The sequence below is a fragment of the Pinus tabuliformis genome, chromosome 6 (genome assembly GCF_031772625.1).
Source record: "Pinus tabuliformis cultivar Carrire ecotype Pingquan chromosome 6, CPIR1, whole genome shotgun sequence".
NCBI lineage: Eukaryota > Viridiplantae > Streptophyta > Pinopsida > Pinales > Pinaceae > Pinus > Pinus tabuliformis.
The window spans coordinates 582,067,853-582,082,576 of record NC_142292.1 but is presented as its reverse complement, the minus strand read 5'-3'; positions in this window follow the sequence as shown (position 1 = coordinate 582,082,576).

The window sequence follows — 14,724 nt, the reverse complement described above, 5'->3', positions numbered from 1 at the left end:
GACCATAAAAATTGACCACCTATAATGGCATAAAAGTTATTATTATATTGGCATAAGGTCATATCCTCAATACACACTTAAATCACCCCATTTAGATCCAAACCTCATATTAAAAAAGGTATTTGACAACTTCATTGGAATCTTGGATAATAAGTGCTTGAAAAAAAGAAATGGAGGTGTAATAGTATGGAATTTTCTTTCTTCTTTTGAAATTTTATCATCCTTACTTCTAATGGTTCATAAACAAAAGGCTTATGGCTTTTTCATTTCATCAATATGGATATTTTCTTTTATGCAAATGCATTTTTTTCTTCATATTTTAAGATGGATTTAGATTTGGTTTGTTGCTTGTTTGTGTAATGGATTAGTCCAAGAACACTTTATCATGCCTTTTTATTTTTATAAGTTTTAATAATGTTGTTCACTATGTTCATGATCTGAAATCATTAAAGTGACTTGGTTTGTGAAAATGTTCAAATGTGTATGATCAAATAAACCGGTTTAAATATGAGTATATTTAACATTTATCAAGCATAATGATTTAATGAAGTTGCAATGTAAAGAAATGTAAAATATAAAGAAGAGAAGAGAAAACAAGGAAAACAACCAATTAATAATGAAGTTCTTTAGCATGGGCTAGTCCTGTGTCTAAAGGAGTGGATTTTTTTATTTTTCAAATGCAAAAAAAGTTATGCTTTTTACATCTACAAAATTCCTTTAATATGCTATATGAAGCCTATAAAATTGACTAAGGTAATGTTGTTCATAAACCACTTTGTCTCTTCTTGTTGCTAAAAACTATGCTTAGTAAATCATGTTTACAAATACGATTCAAAAACAAAAGAATCCTTTAAAAACCTGCATCAAAATATAGTTATCTGCCACTAGGAAATGGTCTCAAATACCACCAAATTATCCTTCTTGGTTGTTGCAAAATGAATCTCTAAAAATCTATTTAGAAAACAAGGTTTGTAGGCTTAAAATTTCATTAAAATCCCTCGATAGTGCTATGATTTCGTAGTAGCCTTCTCTAGCATGTTGGTATATCTCTTAATATTTAAAAACATTTCATAGGAATGGCTCGAGGTCGAATCCCTTATGGGTTGTTGTGATTGAAATCCTTGTGTAGCATAAATTAAAATCATATCAAAACAATATACATTGTAGCCCCTAATCACAACCAAATTCATGGCATGTCCTCTTATGTATTTGAATCATATTTATTGTGCAAACCATATTGTTATTCGAATTTTGTCGGTCCTGTCCATAAATGTGGCTCATCCTAATAAACATACCATTGTAACCATTACACATAACCATACCATGTTGTAACCAAATCAACACTAAAGACACTACCAAGTTGGTTCATTTTTCTAACAAACTTCAAGTTTACATCTTCGACAATCCTTCTCATTATGATAGCTTGTGTTATAACAACTATTGGAAACCATAGCCAAATATGGCATAACATAATATGTCCAAATTAATCAATGGCTAGTTCATTGGTGCATTTTTTGTAACAAATAGCCTGTGGTCGAATGGCACGATGGCAACACTATTGTGATATGTTTATCGCAATGTTTTCTATTCAATTTTTGGTTATAATTATATTGGTAGAGGTTGTAACCATATGGGGAGGTCACAGGTTCAGTCCCACGATCTTCGCCCCTTTGACAACCTAAATAACAACCATATTAAATATACATATATTCCATAGTTATAAAAGGAACTATGTGTGGCCTAATGGTTGGGTGCTTTGCACCTGGACTAGAGGTCATCGTGTCAAACCCCATCATCTACAAATGTATCAAGTTTTGGTCATTGGCCTTCGAACCTTCTTACACATTCTGAGGTGACATGTGACACCCTCTAGATGGACCACATAGCAACCTTCACTAAGATGGGTCTTGATTTAGACTTGAAACATCGATAACTAAAAATGACTATTGTGGAACTATTTTCGACTCCTTAGCATCTAGAACAACTGTAACCTAGTCAGCGCCGATCCTCCTACCATGTGTCACCAACATGGCTACCATGCCACTACCAACTCAGTGCCACATCTCAACATTCCATCCTAACACATAATCACCTATATGAACTTTACCACATCACTACATGCCATGTCATCATATGGACTACCATGTCAGGTTTTGTACAATGCCACATGGTGCTTCTTACTGTTTCCACATGGAAGCCCTGTAGACTTTGTGTTTTTTTTTTGGCATGAACTTTGCATTGGAATAGCTATTAGAGTTCTTCAACATGAAATTGCCTACATCATTTTTTGAGCGCCCTAATTTTTAAGACTTCTTGGATCCTCTTGGACCATTCCCCCCACTAAGAGACTTTTAGACCTCCAAAAGGTTCTTAATCATGCACCAAGTGTTGGATCTACCTCCCAATTTGTCTAGTATCTATACACCCTATTTTGTTTAGTATCGGAATACATGGATTACAAAGGAAAAACACAGAAACCTACCCGCAACACTTAAAGTCAGACTTCAAACATTTTACACCCGCAACCATAAATATCAGCGGGTTCGCACTTCTATTCCTTTGCCTTCCCATTGCACTCTACAAACACCGATCTCTGATCAGCTTGATCCCTATCGTCCATCTCTTGCATCGATCCAATGGCTATCTGCGTATCGCATAATCGTAGATCATCGAATTGCAAGGCAACTCCTTCTCCTTCCAACAATTTCCGATTCGACAACTTGCATGATGTCACCTCCACCATTGATCTACACTTCATGGATCTAATGGTCCACGCAGATTTTGGGCAAACAAGTAGCACGAGGATTAACCGCCCGAAAAAGGGGTTTCCCCTCTCCTTCTCAATGCTACGTGTCGCTTGGTGAGTAGAATCGAAGGCCTTCCTTAAAAAGTTGGTTACCACTTAGACCACCCCCAAAATACCACTTATGGTTCAAGAAACCACTTCCCTCACGAATTAATTTTCACGCTCTTCCACCATGGAAAGACCGTCGATCTATCCCATTGGACGGTTCTCGTTCCTTTCTTCCTATGCCACTAATCTTCTGCTTAACAAAGGATTTATGCTTAAACCCCAATTTTTTTTCCATACTCTGTTTAACACACAGACACTCATATATAACAATATTTCATTAATCAAAGGATCGCCATTGATCCTTACAGAGATCGATGGCTTATCAAACCTGCAACATTTTCAGAATCGGTCCTTACGCCAATACAATCTGCAGACTACTGCCATATAAGCGGCAAACAGTTTAGGCTTCCCTATCCTCCCACTTGTCTCATGAGCCTTCTCGATCCATTTTGCCAATCCATCGATCCCTATCTTTGGCAGCTTGACAAAGACAATCCTCTAACAGTTTTCCTAGTGGTAACAACTCCCAAATGTGCCAAGTGTCCCTTTCCTTATTAATCACTCCTTCATTCGCCAAACGATCAGCTAACATGTTAGCTTTTCTTTTCACATGGAAAAAGCTTACAGTTCTTAGGGTTTGAAGGTGAGTGTAAATACGGTGGAAGACCTGCGATAGCCTCCAATGTTTTGACACTTTAACCGGTGATGTACCATTGCCTATTTTCTTGGTCGCTCTAAGAATCACTTTTGAATCTGCTTCTATGATGACATTGTGTGAATTTGAATCCACCAAGATTTCCAAGCATTGTTGTAAGGCCATGAGTTCCACCATATTATTAGTGGCCTTCCCTAAGTGGCCATGAAAGATCTCCTTTATCTGACCCTGTTCATCTCTTATAACACCCCCAAAACCAGCAATCCCTGGATTGCCCTTAGATGCTCCATCTATGTTGACCTTTAAGAAGCCATGTGGAGGAGGTTTTCAAATATTTAGATCTGCATTTGTTTGGCGCACCCCTTTAATTATGCCTTCTGGGCCTATAGACTAGAGACCCAACTGCAGTAGAATACACACATCTTGGGGCAGGGGAGGGTCCTTAGAAAGTTTCATTAACAAGCTGTTGACTATGTCTTTGAGCGGCCTTAAAATTTGGTTAATTATATGCTGGGGCTTGCTTGCTTTGTTCTTGAAGATCTGATTATTATGTTCTTTCCAGACATCCCAGATGACAAAAACTTGTACCAGATTCTAGGCTTTATTAATGATTTCATTCCCTGAGAATTTTTTCCTCCAATTCTTCAAAGTGTTGGCGATGCTGAGCCTATCCCTATTAGTGTGCCTAAAGATTGAGGCCACCCATTCCCACATGGTAGAGGTGAAAGGGCAGAGGTTGAGAAGGTGATCCAAATTCTCCTCTGTGAGCCACAAAGGTAATATTTGGAAGGTCCATTGAAGCCTTTTTTCAAGAGGTTCTCCCAAGTTAAAATTTTCCTTTGATGAACTAACCAAATAAATTAAAAAAAATTCTTCGAGTGGGGGCTTTGCCAAAGATTCTTCCAAACTTAATCGGGGTTTAGGTAGTTAAATCTTGTTACTACATGTTTAGATTCTTTGAGGTTAAGGTTTCCTTTGGTGTTCTTTCCCCATCTTAGTTGATCAGGCAAGTAGGATACCAAAATCATCCTATGCTCTAGATCCTGAGCAGGAGAGTCTGCTTGAGCCTTTAGATGACTCTCCTCACTGTGGCCTAGATCCTTCCAAATCCTCCATTTCCCATTGTTCCTTACCTGGTCCCAGAAGTCATTTACTATAAGTAGACCTTCATTATCTGTATCATTTTTGAGAGCTGCTAATTCTTCCTTGTACAATTTGGGTTCCTGTTGCCAGTTATCCTCCCAAAATCATGTTAAATTCCTAGCTCGAATCTCCCAGAAACTGTGTTGTTGAACAATGCCTTTATTTTTCTAGGAAAGTTTCCAAATGTGGTAGCCCTTAATATGCAATAACATTCTAACGTGATCCTTCTCCTACCAATTCCTGGCATATTTTTGTTTCCAAACTTATCCCAGGGTGTTGTTGATTCCTTGATCCACCTCCACCAGAGTTTATCTCCCGAAACTCTACTGAGGGTTTCAGGATCATGAAGCCCCAAGCCACCATGGCTCTTGGTTTTGCAGATCTTATCCCATGCTACTAAAGCCTGGGATTTCTTTTTCTCTTCTCCTCTGTCCCATAGAAAATCCCTTTATATGCTCCTAATCTATTGCTTAATTCCTTTAGGAGCATGAAGCGCTGAGAGCATGAACACGGGAATTGCCTATAGGACAGCCTATGTGAGCACAAGGTGCCCCATCAAATTTAAAAACCTGCATGTCCAGTTTCTGATCTTGTCCTGAAGTTTATTTATTATTGTCTCCCACACTTCCTTTCTTAGAGGTTTATCTGTGAGAGGTATGCCCAGATACTTTGAAGGTACCTAGTCCCTTTGAAACCCAAGAATTCTGGTAATGTTTCTTTGAATAGAAATGTTAATGTTAAAGAAAATAACTTTTGATTTGTTGAGGCTTACCTCTATGCCAGCTACCATAGCAAAGTCATTCGAAATATGTTTGATCATTCTGGGTTCCCTGACTGTGGGTATGTCCTGCAGCGTTGTATCATTCACAAATTATTGATGAGTGTTTGCCGCTCCATCCAAGGTGAGTTTGATACCCTAGATTCTTCCTTTAGCATTTGCCATTTTAATCGCCCTGCCTAGCCCTTCTATCATGAGAACAAAGAGGAAGGGTGAGAGTGGGTCCCCTTGTCTGAGACCTCTGGAGGGTGTGAAGAGTCTTTAAGGAGCGCCAGTAAGTAGGATGGAAAAACTGGTTGTGGTAACTAGTACCATAACCCATCTTATCCAGTTTTGGTGGAAGCCATAGGCTCTTAGAACTGCCCTTATATAAGACCAACTTAGCTTGTCATAGGCTTTCGCTAGGTCCAGCTGAATGATCATACCAGCTTGCTTGTTGCTTTTCATGTGCTTGGATGATGTTATTGAGGATTTGTCTTCCTTCCACATAGCCTGTTTGCTCCTCTGAGATGAGAGCTGGTAAGAGGGGCTTGAGTCTATTGGAAATCACCTTGGAAATAATTTTATACACTGCATTGCATAAAGCTATGGTTCTGAAACCATCCAGAGTCATGGCTTTTTCTCATTTTGGGATAAAACTCTATGAAGGAAGCATTAAAAGCATTCAGAACCTTTTTGGATCTTCTTGAGTCTTCGACCATGTCAAGAATATCTTGTTTGAATGTTTTCCAGTAGGCTTTGAAGAAGTCTACATTGAATCCATCCGAGTTGGGAACTTTTCCATTTTGCATTTCATTGATCACTTCACTGACCTCCTCTTCCAACACTGGCCTGTTAAGATTGTGGTTGTCCTCTCTGGTAACTAGTTGAGGGATATACTGAGTGAAATGGTTGATGAACGTGGATCTATCCTCCAAAGGCTCCTTTGCTATACTGAGGAAATGTTGTACCAGGACAGATTCCATGTCTTTGTGAGAGACGAGTTCTCTCCCTTCAGAATCTTTGAGCTTTGTGATTCTATTGTGTTCCCTGTGATCCATGGTGGATTTATGAAAGAAATTCATGATTCTTTGTCCCTCTCTAATCCATTGTATCCTTGACTTTTGTCTCCAGAAAATCTCCTCTTGCAAGCACATATCTTCCCATTCTTCCAACAAAGAATCAACTAGCTTTTCCTACTCCTTGGTAAAGTGCTCTGTGATGTTAATCTAATTGATCGCCTAGAGTTTCTACTTAGCTTCTATTTTGGCTTTGAAGATATTACCAAGTTCCTTTTTCTTCCAATCTTTAATCCTAGATTTCATATGTTTAAATTTCTGTTGGAGTAGGAACATTCTAGTGCCTTGAATGTTCTGATCCTCTCTCCATAATTTGTCAATATAACTGATGAATTCAACGTGAGAGAGCCAGGCATTTTCAAACCTAAAAGGTCTATTTCTTGGTATACCCATAAAAGTGGCTTCCAGCTATACAGGCCAATGGTCCGAACCTCCAAAGAGAAGAATAGAAGTTGTCATGGCAGGGCCTGAGAGCAAGAGATCCTCTAAAATAATAAATCTATCTAGTTTAGAGGCAACTTGTGAAGCTCCTCCCCTCTTGTTGTTCCAGGTGAAGGTCCCATTTATTGTTTCAGTGTCCACTAACCCCATGTTCATTATGAAGTTCTAGAAGGCCATGGAGTCTCTGCCTAGCTGTCTGATACCACCATTTTTCTCTGTAAGAGATCTTAGCATATTGAAATCTCCTACAACGATCCAGGATATAGTAGGGTGTCTTGCTCTTAGTTCCTCAAGGGAGGTGAGAAGCTTGAGTTTTTCCTCTTGCTTTTGAGGTCCATAGACATTTGTGATCATGTATATCTCCTTATCACCTAAAGGTTGACATACCAAAAAAAGATAGTTCCTAGATGCCTCAACATCCAGGATTCCAAATTTCCGAGGATCCCACAGCGTGAGAATCCCCCCCACTGAGTTTTTTTCTTTAACCTCTAGATACTCTGATCCGGATTTAGACAGGAACGCAATAGATTACAGAGATAACCATAAATACAGAGATGCAATAACCATAAACACATAGATGCAGCGGAAATAATGATTCATTTCATTAATGGAAAATACTGAATACAACCAGAAATGGAAAGAAACCAGCTAGGGCGATGGTAGCTTATCTCTGAGAAGAGATGTGGCGGCTACATGCCTCTGAACTGTTCCGAACTGTGTTACAATGAGGCTCGAAGGCCTATTTATTGTTGAGAAACAATGGAAAACCCTTCACATCCCGAAACCTAACCCTAGAAGATGAAACGCCAAATTGTGGGCCCCGTTTGGGTAAATTGGTACATCAATTTCCCGGGGTCGTAACTTTGGCATACGATCTCCGTTTGACGCGTACCATAGCTCGTTAGAAAGATCTATCCGAGCACTACCACTTTGGGAAGGGCAACATTGGTCTATAGACCCATGTTGCCCCCAAATTCCCAAAAAAACGTCGTTTAGGGCCTCAAAACGGCTCCGGAAGTTCAGGACCCGAAAAACTGCTAAAAATAGTAAGTTGTGCTACAATTAAGGAAACTGAAAAGACTGAAAGAGACAGTTGTGGGGGGTCCAAATGGGTTGGTGGGTGGCCACCAACATCCACCTGGATCATTCCTCCCCCCTTAGGAAGCAATGGTCCCCATTGCGTTGAGTTCCTCCATCTGCTGAACTTGTCCTGCAATCTCTGATGTGTCCAGTGATGGTGGGAAGCATGGTCGACGATGGTCCACATTGAACATTTGGTGCAGGCGAAGGAATGGAGGAATTATGTGCTCCAAAGCATTGTTCCCCATAGCCTTGGTACTGCTATAAGGACCATGTCGGTGTGGTCTGAGCTTCTGATGGGTTCTGGTAAGGCGTTCTTTCTGTCGATGCAACCAGACTTTGTTGCCCACCTGAAACTTATGTGGTACCCCTGTGGGTGAGGAGAAGTTGTTCCTGTGTTCTGTCATGACCGTATCCTTTTGCTGCTGCTGCTGCATGGAGGAACCCTTTGCAGGGGTCATGGATGTAGCAACGATCTTCCCCTTACTTTGGGAGTGAACCAGACAAATGAATTTCCTGGTCTGTGATATGAGCTTGCTGCCTTTCTTAGCAGTGATCAAAGATGTGGCAGTAGGTGGAGCTACCTCTGGTATCCTGTATACTGAATCACCCAAAGAAATAATGACAGCGCGAGGCCTTGACTCATACACAGCATGTCGCCTCCACAAGTATGGCTGGCCTAATAGTACATCACAAACATCCAGAGGTGTAACATCACACAATACCTCGTCTGTGAATGGTTTGATGCTGTATGGAAGGCGGCACTGCTGGCGAACTTTGAGATCTCGTCCTTCATGAAGCCACCCGATACTGTACGGCTGTGGGTGTGGTGTAGTTGGTAGGCCCAACCGCTTCACGACCTCTGCTGAAACCAGGTTCTTTTGGCTGCCACTGTCGACAATGAATTGCAGCGGCGAACCCTTCACATCCCGAAACCTAACCCTAGAAGATGAAACGCCAAATTGTGGGCCCCGTTTGGGTAAATTGGTACATCAATTTCCCGGGGTCGTAACTTTGGCATACGATCTCCGTTTGACGCGTACCATAGCTCGTTAGAAAGATCTATCCGAGCACTACCACTTTGGGAAGGGCAACATCGGTCTATAGACCCATGTTGCCCCCAAATTCCCAAAAAAAACGTCGTTTAGGGCCTCAAAACGGCTCCGGAAGTTCAGGACCCGAAAAACTGCTAAAAATAGTAAGTTGTGCTACAATTAAGGAAACTGAAAAGACTGAAAGAGACAGTTGTGGGGGGTCCAAATGGGTTGGTGGGTGGCCACCAACATCCACCTGGATCATACTCATACTTGATTAGCCATTTATTATGAATTTCTCTAATCTTATCCATTGAACATTTTGTCTCCTAGATAAAAGTCATATCTAGTTTCTCTTATTTTATTCTATTACTGAGATTTCTTTGTTTCCTTCTATTTCCTATGCCTCTAATATTCCAGGCTATAAGCTTCATTAAGAAAGGTTTGTAAAAGAGTAACTGGTGAGATCTTTCATCTTACCTGAGTTAGTCAATAGTTTCCCACATTCATTCAGCAGCTCATTCTGTCTTTTTCTTCCTCTTTTCCTACCTGGGTTCTTTGGAGATTGTGTCTGTGTTTCCACCATCATCTTGACCCCTCTATGCTCCTAGATTTCATGATTTCTTTGGCATCCAGATCCATAGGAAGAGCTATTGAACCCTATCACATTCCTCTTTTGGCAAGGATTTCACTCCTTTGGTCGTCTCTTGTTCCAGAAATTTATCTCGATCTAGATTTTCCCTATCTAGAATCTCCTACAGTTCATGGTCCTCCAATCCCACCTCACTTGGGTCATCTCATGGTCCCTACTTATCTCCATACTTCTTGGCAGATCTTCCTTCTCCTGGCTGTTATCTATGATATCTTCCATGTTGTCATCCCTTTCCTTCTCAATGATAATGTTCTCCATTTCTTGGTTTGTTTCTTTGTTTCCTTCTTCTTCTTCTAGGATCTTAAAGCTATTGTGGCTTGGTTGTATTTCCTCATTGGTATTCTTTTGTGGTCGCCTTCCACATTTCCCTTTGCCCCCAACCTTGGTAAAACCCTTGGGATTTTTATCCAAAATGGTATTCACATTTCTCTCCATGTTGTTTATTGGGAAGTCTCTATATAGATGCCCATGCTCATGGCATTTGCGACACCTAAATGGGATGTGCTCATATTCCACCACATGCACCCATTCTTCATCATAGACTTCTAAAATTATCACGTCCAGAAGTCCTCCAGATAAATCCATTTCCACACATATCCAGGCGAAGGAGGTATATTTTCCTTTTAGAGCCACATCTGAGATCTTTAGAAAATACCCTAGTTTGTTGCCTATTGTTTTCAGAGATTCCGGTAGCCAATAATCTAGAGGAAGAGAGTATAGTCTAATCCATACTGGTACTGATGTGAATGTCTCGCATTCCGGGACAAAGTTCATCATCCATGGCCGCATGTAGAGGCCTGCCGCAGCATAGAAATATGGTCCTCCTTCGAACACTCTGTCTTTATCCTCTAGGCTTGTGAATACTACTATGAAGAAGCCCTTAGATCCCAGATGAAGGTGTATTTCCCCCTTTGGCTTCCAGTGGCTCCTTATCCATACATGCAGCACCCTCTCTGTTGGCCATATCCCCATGAATTTGCATATGACTGCATATTCTGTCATATGATCCCTATGCGCTTGTACCGTTGGGTCACTTAAGATGACCCGAGGTATGATATTTGACTTGGGTTTGCAGACCCTAGTTGTCCTTATGGAAGTAGGTTTTTTATTACTACCCCTTTTTTCCTTCTCCTTACTAGCTTCCTGCTACTCCCCTTCCTGTTCATGAGGTTTTCTTCTTCCCAATGTTTCTGTGTTTCTTACCTCTTCTCCCCTTCCTGTTCATGTGGTTTGCTTCTTCCCAATGTTTCCCTGTTTCTTACCTCTGTTGCCTTCTCCAGAGGTTTCTTGAAACTCTTCTTTCCTGCGCCCTTACTTCTATCCATAACTACCCGACTGTAGAAGGGAGTAGCACTCCCCCCTGTGCATCCTGCCATATTGCCCAATACCAACCCTAGATCAAGTTGCAGAGCTCTTCGTGGTTTTTTCCCTCCTGTTGCTCAAGGTTCGGAAAACAATAATACTTGAAATGCTATAACAATAAGAATTTTATTTTTCAATTAGTATAGACATTTTATTCTATTATTCTTTTTATTTTTATTATTATCATTATTATTATTATTATTATTTTACACCATATAAATTGGTGACAATGAAATAATTTAGTAAACATGAAAATTCAGATATTTGATATGTGGACTATATGTCTTTATTAAAAGTTTTTTTTCTATTAATATATTTCTAGATACATTTGAATATTGTTGAATTTAAGCTTCTGTGATCCATATCAAGATTTCGAAAATATTTTTCAGTAGAAATATATTATAATATTTTTGTCGACGCCTTTTGAACCATCTAGTGTGGTTCATCGTCATCATCCTGACAAGTTGAAGAATCAAATCATGGCTGCATGTTAAATAGGGAGAACAGATCTTCCAACAACTATATTTTACTAGGAAACATCAATATTGGAGTGGGCAATTTGACTAAGAAACGGCTAAATTTTACTGGCCTGCATGTTAAATAGGGAGAAAAGATCTTCCAATAGCTATATTTTACTAGGAAAGGTCTATATTGGACGGGAGAAAAGATCTTCCAATAGCTATATTTTACTAGGAAAGGTCTATATTGGACTAGGCAATTTGACTAAGAAACGGCTAAATTTTATTGGCCAACTTGACTGGACTGAGGGAAAGGAAAATTTATTTTTGTTATAATTATTAACAAAAATGGAATAATAATAAAATATATATATATATGTATATTATGAAATAGCTATATATCAAAAATCTTAAATCATTAATAATATGAAATAATATGTAAATATGTACTTTCCAAATTGAATATAAATACATAAATAATTAGTTACTATGCAAGTTAGTTTCTTGTAATATTATTATCATAAACAAAAAATGCAAAACCCTAACCTGTTAATTGACTTATCTAATATGGAACACTAATATATCCACTAATATGGAACACTAATTAAATATATATGTATATTATGAAATAGATATATATATATATATATATATATATATATATATATATAAACCTAAAATCATTAATATAATATCGAATAATATGTGAATATATACTTTCGGAATTAAATATAAATATAAAAATAAATAGTTAACTAGTTATTATGCAAGAAACTTTAATTAACTCATAAGATCCTAACCTATTAATATACCTATCTAAAAAACAAAAATTAATGATATATATATATATATATATATATATATATATATATATATATATATATATAAAAGAGTCATCCATCAAAGACTCTTTGTCATATATATATATATATATATATATATATATATTATGTCATTAATTTTTGTGTTTATAGATAGGTCTATTAATAGGTTAGGATCTTATGAGTTAATTCTTACAATTTCTATTTATGATAATATTACAAGAAACTAACTTGCATAATAACTAGTTAACTATTTATTTTTATATTTATATTTAATTCAGAAAGTATATATTCACATATTATTCTATATTAAATTTTAGGTTTTTTATATATAGCTATTTCATAATATACATATATATTTAATTAGTATTCCATACTGTTGAATATATATATATATATATATATATATATATATATATATATATATATATATATATATATAGATATCATTGATTTTTGTTTTAGATAAGTCAATTAACAGATTAAGGTTTTTCATTTTTTGTTTATGATAATAATATTACAAGAAACTAACTTGCATAGTAACTAATTATTTATATATTTATATTCAATCTGGAAAGTATATATTTACATATTATTCCATATTATTAATGATTTAAGGTTTTTGATATATAGCTATTTCATAATATACATATATATTTAATTAGTATTCCATTTTAGTAATTTGATAGGTAATAAATATAACAAAAAAAATCATAATTATTAACTTACCATTTTTTATATGATTATAATTCGAGAAAAAGGCCTTGTAATAACTAATGTATTCATTCTCTTAATTTTTAAATACAAACTTTACCTTTATTCAAATGTTGGTAATATATATCAATAATTTTTGGTAATAATTGTAACAAAAATAACTTTTCGTTCCCTCGGTCCAATCACATTGGCCAGTAAAATTTAGCCGTTTCTTAGTCAAATTGCCCAATCCAATATAGACGTTTCCTAGTAAAATATAGTTGTTGGAAGATTTGCTCTCCATATTTAACATGCAGCCATGATCTGATTCTTAGACTTGTCCCGATGAACCACACTCGGTTCGAAACCCCTCAACAAAAGTATTATAATGTGATTTCCGCCGAAAAATCTTCTTGAAACATTTGAACGTTATTTTCAATCACTTTTTCTTATTGTACATTGAAATATTTTATTGTGTTTATGTATATACATATATTTATGTTTTTTTCTAAAGTTGATATTAAAATAAATTAGTTAAGATGGATATTAAACTATTTTATTCACGTATCTAATTGAAATATGAAATTATAAATAATATCAAATTTATTTGCTTTTTGTTTTAAAAAGTTGATATAACATTATCTTATTTCATATGGACATGGAAACATTTTATTTATAACTCAAAGAGGGAGAATGAAATATTTTTACCATATCTCTTTTGTATTGGGTTGTAATATCACCAACAGATTAAACAAGCAGAGTTAAAATAAGACTAAGTATATGTAATTTTGTAATTTTTTAATATGGACTTGACACATGTCTTTTTTAAAATAAAAATAAAATATTATTTAAATTTAAAAGAAAGTTGGCTATGAACAAAATAAATAAAAACAAAAAAAACAAATACACATATTTGGTTACTTTATTTAAAAGTATTATAAAACTTTAAAGTAAAAATTAATGTGGACTATAATGAAAATAAAAAACTAAATATACATGTTTTTAATTTTAAGCTTTATAATAATTTTAAATAAAACAAACCAAACATGTATATATTATTTTTTCTCATAGCCAACCTTAGGTTTAAATTTAAAGAATATTTTAATTTAATTTTAAAAAGGACAGTTGTCACTTTACTTTAAGGACAGACAAAACTAACTAAATATTGCACTCATACTGGACTACAAAATGAGTCTCTCCTCAATTAAGTGGAATGTTTATAACCATCTATCTATAATAAACATCAGAATGCTTACTCAATAATTCAATAAGAAATCAATGTTATAATTTTAAAAAACATATAAATTATTATTATTATTATTATTATTAAGAATATATATATATATATATATATATATATATATATATATATATATAAAGAAATATTATTAACTATGGATATTCTTGATATATAAATATGCTTTGTAATTTATTTTATATGATATTCGTTCATATAATATTTTTTAATTAAATAATTTTTTTTGTAGGTGAAGAAGGTTTCGTTATATTATTAGAAAAAGATTTCGTACAAAAATCATCTCGAGAGGCCCATCTCTCTCATGCAGAGTAGGCATGGGGAACATAAGGCCTTGAGAAAGATAGTGACAACTTGTGCTAGCAATTATTTCTAGGTGGCCTATTAGCCATAACATACATCGCCAAAAAAGAGAAAAACTCCAAATAATAGACATCCTC